Here is an 11,900-nt window from a genome sequence, read left to right as displayed (position 1 = left end):
CTAGTAGTATTTTATTTTGTAGGTTCTGGTAAAGCGCGTTTGTGTTATTAGGTCGCGTCTGCGGTGTTTTTAGCCACGTCTGTGTCCAGAAGTCGCGTCTGCATTCTGTAGCCGCGTCTGTGTCACGAAGTCGCGTCTGTGTTGAGGGTAATCACATCTATGTTCACCAATTTCAAATTTTGGGTTTATTGATTCAGTTTTGGATTTTGTATTTAGGGTTTCAGATCTGGTTTATTTTGAGCTAACATTTTCAGATCTAGCTAACGAAATTGGTGCAGCTTGTCTTGAAAGCAAAATCGTTTGGTTGAAGGCCCCTATTTTCACAAAGTTTTTTTTTTTGGTTTTAAAATTTACTTAACTTGTGTGCTTGCAGGAAGGGGTGATCATTTGAAACAATCCAAAATACTAACAAATCTTTGTTGTAGGTCCTTGGCAAGGGTTTTTGGATTTTTATAGTGTGTCTTGTTTTCATAGACTAGCAAACACTTCAATTGGTGCACTAAAATTGAATCATTGTCTTTTGTGTCTTGAGCAATAGGCTCTTTTTGTTTAATCTTTAGAGGGCCTATCTTCCCCTGTGGTCATTAGGACTACTAGTGAGAAGAGAATGACCCAAGTGGTAGCGAGGAAAACCCACCTCTTCCGAACCACTATAAACAACTGTATTCATGGTGAAAACTATGGATAACGTGTGCTGATTAGTTCATACCGACACTATGTCTCCCCATAAACCTGTTTGATCAAATTTATTTGATCAGTTGTAAGGCGTAACCCCTACCGGTTGGGAGCCTTTTGTATTTATAGAGCTGAAAGTGTAGCATGTATGGCCACACAAGCGGATGCCCTTACTATAACCTTTTTGTTTTAGAAGCCCAAATCCTTCTAGTTGTTGGGGCAGGAGGTCGGACCTCTGGTAGCGGCCCACACACATACGGTTCTTAGTAGAGATACAAAGTTTGCCACGGGGAGTTTTTGTGGGGACTAATGCTTAGCTGACCCGAGAAGTGAGTGTCGAGGGTGGAGCCAGTGAGGTCAAGCATCTAAGTATCCGCTCTGAATAGCATAGCCTCGGGGGTAAAACCCCATGTGGGATCAACAACTCTTGTCTTGGCCAGCCATAAGAATTGTGCTTGACTTATTTTAAACATTCAGAACATTCAAGACCAAACAGCAAAACATTGTGTCTTTTGTGTCTTCAAGTGTATGCAAAACATTTTTTACATCAAACAACATACTTTTCTTGGAGTCATTTTGAGTCTAGACACTTGCAAACATTGGGTCTTCATCAACACTATGTCCTCTTGTCATGAAAAACAGTCAAACAGTCAGATTTTGGTCACAACAAAACAACTTCACAGATAGGAAAAAATTGCACAAATTTTGCAGAAACGCGTCTGTGTCTGACATAATAGCGTCTGTGTTGTATAACCACATTTGTGAAGGGCAGAAACGCATCTGTGTTCCCATAATCAACATTACACTTTGCAAAAAAATCTCAGAGATGCGTCTGTGTTGAACAGAGCCAAGTCTATGTCAGGAAACTACGTCTGTGAAGTATACAGGCGCGTCTGTGTTCATAATTGAAAAAAAAAAAACTTTTACAGTCCAGCAAACAAACACAGTCAGTTTCGGAATTCTTGAGCTTCCTAGGTCATTTCTCCAAGGTTTCATTTAGCAGTCAACCTGTCCTGGGTCTCACAAAGTCCATCATTGCTTCACATCTCACTTTACATTCACAATTGTCTAAACTTGAGTCAAAAGGTCACTTGCTTGTCCTCATCATACTTTGTCAACACACTACATACAACAACACTTTGCTAAGTGGTCCCTCATCAAGGTTTCTTACCTTTGGGTCTCATTTGGTATTACTTAGAGTCAAGGTTAACTTACCTCATCAAGAGAAACTATCCTCTCTTTGGAAGTCACACCTACTCTACTACATACATACTTGGTCTTACACTTTGGACATTGCAAGTACACCTCAGATTCATTTACATTCCATCCAACTCTTGGTCTTCCATACTTTTTCCATTTTTCATCTAAGTCTCACACATCTTGATCAATACCTAGTTCATGGTTGAAACCCGTCTTCAAAAATCTAGGAGAGAAACTAAAGAGGCTCAAGAGTCCGCAAACATGAGTTCTTATGAGTATGAGAATGATATCTTTTTCAATTATGATCATACTACATTACCTGACATGGATGCCTATAGAAACATTCCAAATGTTGAGAACATGGACACTACAAACAACAATGCTACACACTATGATAATATGGACAACTTTTCCATACATTCAGCAGATGTGGAAGAATCCATTATGAATCCCCATTTCAATCGATTGGTTGAGGAAATAATGAGGAGGGATAGACAATACATCTTACAAATGATGGCACAAAGTGGAGCCAAGATACCTCATGATTTTGACATGTCTCAAATAATGGAAAATCGACCTTTGCAACAACCTCACTCCAACATGGATCAAAGGAGGCCTAATAGTGGAGGAAATAGAGGACCACATATGGTACTTGAATCACCATCATCTTTGTTTCAAAACCAGAGGTCCCACATACACATGGTCAAGTATATGCTACTCATCTTCGCAGACCATTATGGAAGTCTTATGCAGACAGATATGCTCAATCACATACCAATGCTAAGGATCAACCACCAAAGCAATTGGATATTCAAAGGTATGCTCAAAATTTGGACACAAGGAAACTCCGTGTCAAATTTGGGGGCAACACATTAGAACATGACATGCCTGTAGAGTATGGGATACATGGACAAAATAGATATGGCGTTCCTCAATATGAATCTATACCAAGTGGTCCATATACGCAACATCACTATAGACCTCCTCCACATGAACATGTGTATGATCAATATTATCCATAGATGCAACATGCTCCTCCTCCAATTGGTGCCTCAAGCATGGGGTACGGTCCAAGAAGTCGATCTCCTCCTAAGAGCAATTTGGAGCAACAAATCAGGGACTTACAAAAGAAAATGGAGGACATAAATACACCAAAGCCAACATACACAATGAGAGACATATGTCCCTATCCATTTGACAAAAGCATTCCAATGCCTCCATTTCCTACACACTTTGTGACGCCTAAGTTTGATAAGTATAGAGGAAAAGGGGATCCTAAGGCACACATAAGATAGTTTTTCACAGCTTGCATTGAGGTAGCAGCAGAAGAGACATATTTGATGAGATTATTCCCGCAAAGCTTAGGTGATCAAGCTATGGAATGGTTCTCTCAACTCCCACCTGGAATTAAGTCTTGGGGTGATCTAGCAGAGGTATTTATTCAACATTTCTCCTACAACATAGAGACAGACATATTAGTCACTACTTTGTGCAACACCAAGCAAAAGGAGGGAGAATCTTTTGCATCATTTTTACAAAGATGGAGGAATTTAGCCAGCAGATGCTCTTGTGAAATTCCACAAAAACAAATGGTAGAAATGTTCACCCAGAATGTTAACAAAGAGATTGGTTATGACTTAAGGAAAGCTTGTTTGTCCACCTTCAAGGATGTCATTGAAAAAGGCTTAGCAATAGAGAAGGTCCTAATTGAACAAGGAGTTATTAAGATATTCAAGGAAAACAAAGATGACTTTAAAGGAAAAGACAAGCCAAGATTTTGGAATAAAAACAAGAACACAGTCAATGATGGTGTTGTTGATGCCAACACAGTGCGACCCAAATTCATCTTTTCGAGATCAAGTTCTACAAACAATCAAGTGAATACTCAAACAACTTCTAGATCACGAAGGAAGTACACCCCATTGGGAGAACCACTTGAGTCAATTTTCAAGAAGCTAGTGGCAAACAAGGTAATCACTATTCCAGATTTTCCTCCATATGAACCAAAGGTTAAACCAAATTGGTGGAATGATGATGAGTATTGTGAATTTCATAAGAGTAAGGGTCATAAGATAGAAATTGTCATCGACTGAAGAACATCATACAAGATCTCATTGATAGGGGTGATATTGAGATTGAGGGACACTCATCCAATCAAGAACATGAGATGTTTAAGAAACCATTCCCAAAGCATGACAAGGGAAAAGCTAAAGCCACAGATGACCAAACCAACTATACCAGAGCAACCTATAAGTATGATTCAACTATCAATCACATCTCGATGGACAACTATGTTTCTACCATTATCATCAAGGACAAAACGTCTGAGATTTCTACTCGAAGACCCAGGATTGTCCTAAAAGGTGTTGGATCTTCTTCCGAACCTACCTCTAAATGTCATTTTACAACCCGCTGAGGTAAAATCACTTTGCAAGGTGCTCCAACTAAAAACACTGCTTCCTCATCAACCAAACCTGAGTATGACCTTGTAGAACAGTTAGGGAAGACACCCGCACTCATCTCCATCCTTGAGCTATTACGCATATCCCCTGCTTGTAAAGCCATTCTTGACAAAATCTTGAGAGAAACTGCCCTTCCTACTGATCTGAACATGGACCAGTTTCAAGCCATGGTGAGATACCTTTCCATTCCACATTCCCTTACATTCACAGAAGCCGATGATGCCTTCGTAAGTCAGCCACATAATGCATTGTTACATGTTGAAGCCTTCATACACAAACATCGAATAAAAAGAGTCCTGATAGATGGAGGAGTAGGTCTAAACATTTGCACGTTGAGCACTATTAAACAATTGGGATATTCTGATAAAGTTGTGAATTCTACAAATCAAATCACCATTAAGGCATATGATGATGAAGAGCGTTCATCCAAAGGCACAGTCACCTTACCTCTCAGAGTTGGGCCAGTTACAAAGGATGTGGTTTGTTAAGTCTTGGATCTAGATCTCACTTATAACATATTACTAGGACATCCTTGGATTCATGAAATGAGGGCAGTCCCATCCACATATCACCAATGCATTAAGTTTCTTCACAATGGAATAGAAGTAACAGTTAACGACGATCCTAATCTATTCATATACTACAATAACCTGAGATCAAAGACTGAGACCATCATTCCTAGTAATCGTGAAGTTATTCCTTCTTCAGCATACATTGATCCTGAGTCATTAAAACCCTCGACATCAAAACAAGTTGAGCTTAAAGGCAAATTTCAAGACAAGGGCATGGGGGAATACACTTTAAATCAGACCATGTACTTATGACAAGTCATGAGTTCCCCAAAAGAATATGGAAGACCACATCCTAACAAGCAAGTATCCATCAAGATACTAAAATGGGACCCTACTACCTTTCAGAGATGGGGTGAACTCGAAGAGGAAGATTTATACAAGATGCTTTACAAAGACAATGAAGATGACACACAAGATCACATCAGTCTACCATGTGAGAAATATGGCAAAGGCTTCAAAATTCTACAAAAATTCGGTTATGATGGAAAAAGCCCTCTTGGGTTACGAAAGGAAGGCATCATTGAACCTTTACAACCTAAATTGACTTTAAAAAAGGAACGCTCGAAAGGACTTGATTTCTTAACTTCCAAGGTCCACACCCAAAGGATAGAAGAAGCCTTACAAATCAAAGCTACCAAAATTCAACAAGAGGATTGCTATTCCACAGATTCCAACAAATGGGAATGGGGTTTAGACAAATCTTCCAATGACTATGAGCTCACCGAGACATTTAGAGAGCCAGATGAACCCATAGAAGAAGAGGAATTTTATAACAAGTTCAGAGTTGGTCAAGAAACAACCCATGAGGATTCCACATAGTCCTTGTCTCAAGGTTCTAGGTTGAAATCACATAGGATGAGAACACCTATCCCTGAATGCGCTACTATTGATGATAATTTGGATTCATTTGCGATTGAGACTGATGAGGAGAGTGCCATCGATGACCTCAATGATTACCTTGTGTAGCATCGTAAATTGTACGCACTTGCTAGGGTCATACAATTTCACACCTAGTTTAGCACCCGCCTTGGCGCATTTTGTATTTTGCATTGCATTTCCCCTTTAGCACTTAATTAATCATTTCCTACATCATAAAGTTGGGCCCTTTCATTAAAGTGTGCCCTTTTCATTTTATTCCTCCAATACATCATTTAATCAAAAACCCTAATTAGGTCCTATTTTGAACTTGGGGGCTTGATTTCGGGGGTCAAAACATCTCAAAATCACCTGTAACTTCGGGATTCTCTCTAAAATCATCATATCCGACAGTCCTGAAAATTTGGTGAAAAGTTGTCGGGACCATGGTGCCCGGAGTGCAACATGGTCCCGGACATTTTTCCTGAAATTTTAGGAGCGCAATCCAATCATAAAATAAAGCTTAACCCCAAGAAATTGGCGGGAGATTCAATCTCTAGGTCGGCCAAAAGTCAAAATTAAGACCTAGGGTTTCATATATAAGAGCTCTCTTTCTTCATTTGAAAGGATCCGATTTTGGTTTTCAGGACCTCATATGCAGCGAAAGAGAAGATCTTTGAAGACTTCAACAACATTCAACATCCTTCTATCAAGCATTTATCAATTTCATTCATCCATTTAGGGCTTGGAAGACATTGAAGAACAATAGGAGATTACCGACTGAAGATTGGCTTGTACTCCTCCCTTGAGGGTTGGGTATGATTTCATGTTGTTTTCATGTCTTTGCATAAGCTTCAATATATCCTTTATTCATGCTTTAGATCACTTTGCATCTTGATTTAGAGCATTTACATTATCATTTACAAGCAATTAGGGTTTACTTTCTAGGTTGCTCTAGTTTGCTTTCTTGCATTTTAGGACCTTGCACACACACTAGGTCTGCACACACAATACATTTTACAATACAAATTGGCTATTCGTGGAGGTGGAAATCACCGAAGTGGGGGTTTGACTAAGGCAAAACCCTATATAGCCACCCAAACACCTTTTCAGATATAAGTGCAGGTTTCGGGACTCGGACGACGCCGCAGGTTGCAAATCCAGGAGAAGCAGACTGAGACCGACCTTCCCACCAAATTTCAGAGCAAAAGACCAGGACAGGGGCGTGGGGTGCCCTGGTCCTGCCAGGACAGGGGCGCTGGGTGCCTTGGTCCCTGGGACAGGGGCGCTGGGCGCCCTGGTCCTCCTGACAGACAGCATTTTTAGCATTTTTGACAGCTTTTTCAGGTTGCAAAACAGTAGTTTCCAGAGCAGTTTCAGGGGCAGAATCAGGACAGTGGCGCCCGCGCCCCCGTCCCAAACATTTTCATTCATATTTTAACACTGGGTACACATTTACATTCTTATCTTATCCTTGTCTTTACAGCTTTCCATTGTTTAAGTTCAATTCTGCAATCTTGTTATTAGTTCATACTTGCACTTTGGGGTTAGGGATTGAACTTGCATTATTTTATCTTTCAATTACAACAAAGGAATAGAAATCCTAATAGGTAGCCCGTGGCTCTCTCTTCCACAAGAAGAAGTAGCCAATTGTGTGATACCCCTATGCTCTTTCGTATTCGACAAGTGTGTGATTGAAAGTGAGATTAGGGCATGTTTGCCTAGTGTCACTTTTTTTCCCCCACACATTTTGGTGAACCCGACGTGAACTCCAATCTTCTCTAATTCTGATTTATGTTTTCAAATTTGAGTTTTTATGCTATTTCAAATTCAAATTTGTATTTACAAGTCTTAATTTCTTGCAAGATTCAAAAAATTTAGAGGAAATTTTTGTTAAAACCTTAATTTTTCAACCCTAAAGTTGAACTTGTGGATAGCTTAATTGGGATCAATCATTTCAAATCTAATTTAGGAACTCATTTGAATCATAAATTTCATTTTCTAAATCTACATTCTAAGTGCTTGCATTGGTTGAAATTAAACATTTCCTTCTATTTTGCATGTGTTATCATTTGAAGGAGGAAAATTGTTGTCATAATGCATTCATTTCATAGATGTGATAATGGGTTAGCTTCCCTTGTTTCAATTTTTCCTTCTCCTAAAGAACCTCCCCCCATCTATAACAAAATTTTAGTGTCTAAAAGAGTTGCTACCAATCCCTTTGAGACTCTCCCATGCTCTAAGGATGAAGACTTTAAGAGTGATCTTGACAACTCTCCTAAAATGTGCCCTTCCTATCTAGCTATCCTAGAAGAAGAGAATGATATCATAAACACCTTTCTTAATCTTACTTTACCTTCCCTACATGATGCCTCTCTAAGTGAAAAGGTATTGATGGACATTGACTTATTTTCTCCTAAAGTTGGTCCTTCCAATGGGGGCATGTTAGTGCAACAAGAGGTTATGAACACTTCTTTCAAAGATCTCCTTCCTAAGTATGAATCTTTGCAGAAATATGTTCATGTTCCTCCTAAAAAACACTCCCTCCATGTGGATCCTTTTGTGCAAGAAGATGACATTATCCCTACATTTCCTAGTGATGGCATTTCCTTTTCCAACAAAATTCCCACTAGAAATGATGAATTAATGATAAATGCATACCCTTCTCCTAAAGTTTGTCTTACCCATAAGCATCCCTTAGAGAAAGAAGATGAAATAATAAGTAATTTCCTTAATTCTCTCTCCCCTAAAGATCATATTGAACATATTTTGAGGAAAGAGGATGAGTTTAACACATCTATTGATGCTCTCCCTCCTAAGGATGAGGAATTAATAAACAATGTTATCTCCTCTCCCAAAATTGACAATACTTCAAACATTCCTTTCAACAACTTCACTATTTGGGATGAACCATTAGAAGAAGGTGTAGATTATTCTCTACCCCATGAGAGAACCCTAGCCAAAGGGGATGAAATCAAGATTGAAAACTCCCTTGATAGTTTCTCACCTTCCTTGAATCTCAATTATTGTCCCTCTCCTCAACTTGGTCCTACTCATAAGGAAACCCTAGTTCAAAGCAAGATGGTTAACATCTCTTTCAAAGATCTCCCTCTCAAAAGTGAGACTTTAGAGAGTAATGTTGACTCTTCTCCTAGAGAGTTTATTCCCCATGTAGATCATTTGATGATAGAGGATGATATGACCTTTCCTCTTCCTACTAGGACATCAATGCCTACCCCTTGTCTCTCTCCTAAGATTGATTTAATTCATGATGAGATTTTAGTGCAAGAGAAGACTATCAATAATTCTTCCAACACTTTTGTTCATTCCTCTAAACCATCCTCAATCAATTTGATACATGTGAATGAAACACCTAACAAACCTCTCTTCACTGTCCAAGGTGCTTGTCCTTCTCAAAATTCTCAACCTTTAAATAAGCCTATCTTAGTGGTTCAAGGTGGTTATGCTAATGATTCTTTTTGCACTCCTAAGAAGCCTATTATTACTGTGCAAGGAGGTTATTCTACTAAGAGCCCTTATGAGTATGGTAAGCAATTGACTAGAGAGAGTTATCATGCGGTTGCCCATACTTATAGTACTAGAAACAATAGGCAACCTAATCCTCCTCTAGTTATCCCAACTTCACTTACTCCTTCCCAACCTATTCTTCCTCAAGCTCCACGTATTTCACAAGTTCTTTGTAAGGAATATGATCTCATAGAACAACTTAAAGCTACCCCTGCTAAGATATCCCTTTGGGATTTGATCCAAACTTCTTCTGCTCATCATGGAATGTTACAAGATGCCTTGAAAGATTTGAATGTTCCTCCACCTAATACATCTAGTAATATAGTGTCTTTGGTTAACTCTGTGATGAATCCTAAAGCTCAAATTGTGTTCACACAAGATGAGTTGCCTACTAGTGAAATTCAACATCAATATGATCCCTTGATGATTGTGGTTATCATAAATGATACTGCTATAAGACGAACACTGGTAGATAATGGTTCTGGCCTTAATGTGTGTAGCATTAATCTATTGCATAAGATGAATGTGGATACATCCCTTATTGAGCCTGACTCTCGTCCCATTCGAGGCTTTGATAATTTGGCTAAGTCTTCATTAGGTATTATCACCTTACCCATCACAGTGGGACCTGTTACTTTGCCTACTCCTATCCATGTTATGTCGGGAAATCTAACATACAACTTGTTATTAGGGAGGCCTTGGATTCACAGTATGCAAGCTGTCCCCTCTACATTGCATAGACAAGTTAAATTTATTTATAACAATAAGACATATACCTTGATAGGTGATACTAATCTTCAAGCTTGTTTGCAAACATCTAAGCCTTCCTCTTCTAGTAATGACTCTTTGAACAAGATACCTATGGATGAATCATCACCCTCTAATAATCAAAATTCTTTGGATGAGTCTGAAGATCCTTCTCGACTTGAGTCTACACATGAAAAGGCTTTTGATCCTGAGAAGGTTCTCGCAGAAGACGATTGGGGATCCCTTGATTTTAATCCCACCTTTGTAGGTGAATATAGGGTTCCTCCTAGAGATCTTAAAGGTAAAAAGAAGGAAGAAACTAGAGATCAATCAGTCTTACCTGAACCTATGAGCAATAATTTTGTGGCCGCTTCTCAAACTTCTTCTCCTCATACTTCTAATTCTGAAGAGTTTGATTCTTTGTCTTATGAAAAACCACCTTCTCTTCCTAAAATGGCTGATCGTTATGGTCGTGGTTTTCGCATTTTTGCTAAGCATGGGTATCATGGAAATGGTTGTGGCGCTCATGAACAAGGGATGAAGGTTCCTCTAGAGACTAATTTTCACAATTATGCCTTTGGACTTGGCTATAATCCTTGCAAACGCACCAAAGCATCTAAAAGACCATCTCTCAATGTGAATGCTATATTTAGTAGTGATGATGATCTCACTTCAACTAAATCATCTTCTACTTCTATCAACTCTCATTCCCCTCATAAGGAAATCTTGGCGATGAACAAATCTCTTTATGACTCCCCTCAAATTTCTAAATCCACTTATGAATCTTTATCTCCTATTCATCATAAAGTCCTTTCCTCTAGGGATAAGGCTCTAATAAAATACACTCATCCCTCTTCTAAGATTTCTTGTGACTTTTCTTCTTCAATTTTTATCACTTTATACATGTTTTTGATCTCACTTATAGTTGAGCATTTAGCATGTCATATTCAAATACCTCATTCAATCTATCATGTCTTTAAATAACATTAATGGCTATTATGTTGCTCATCATTATGTGACATTGGTAGCTCATTTACTGGGGGCTCATTGTCATTCATGATGGTACAATTTCAAGTGCAATCATATTTTTTTGAAGCAACATAATAGCCTAATTTTCTTGTTCCTATGGGGACAAGAATGATTTCATACATCTCTTCTTTTGCTTATGTCCAAATCTCTCCCTAGAAGATTGTGTAAGTCCTTCTCATTGTCCTTATCCTTGGGAGGCAATGATCTATCCTTATTTTTATCTAAGGATCCACTTTTTCCTATTTTGTGGATGGTGAACTTTATTACTTGATGTTATTCCTTGTATGCATTTGTTGTTGTTTGTTCAAGGATTCTCTCTTACAAGAGGTGTAAGTCCTTGACTACAACCTCTTTTGCACTTGGTAAAATACATCCATAACGAATTCACTCTCCTAATTGGGTTAAAAAGAGCGTCATCCTTCATTAAGAATCACTTTCACCTCGCAAATGAAGGAAGTATTGCATTCTTATTCTCTTCTTTGTCTTATTCTAGAAGATTTTATATTTTTCTAAGACAATTTCTCTCAGGGATAGGTGTCTTTTGTACAAATATCTCTTCTCCTCTAAGGATCTCCTTTACACATACTACAAGATATCCCTTTTCACCTATCTTATCCTTGCTTAAAGAGTGCAAAACTCTCTTGCTTGGATCTATGACATTGTTGCATTTTTGGGGTATCTTCTTTTGTGATGAAGGTAGGTATCCTTGTTCTACTTTGCTTACGACATAAACATTACACTTTTTGAGCAATGGGTCATTCTCAGAACTAGAGCACAGACTCTTACAGCGAGATGTCTCCATTTTTCTTTTATGCAGGGTGATTATTCTCGG

Source organism: Cryptomeria japonica, chromosome 8 (assembly GCF_030272615.1).
Source record: "Cryptomeria japonica chromosome 8, Sugi_1.0, whole genome shotgun sequence".
Lineage (NCBI taxonomy): Eukaryota > Viridiplantae > Streptophyta > Pinopsida > Cupressales > Cupressaceae > Cryptomeria > Cryptomeria japonica.
Note: the sequence above shows the minus strand (reverse complement) of the source record.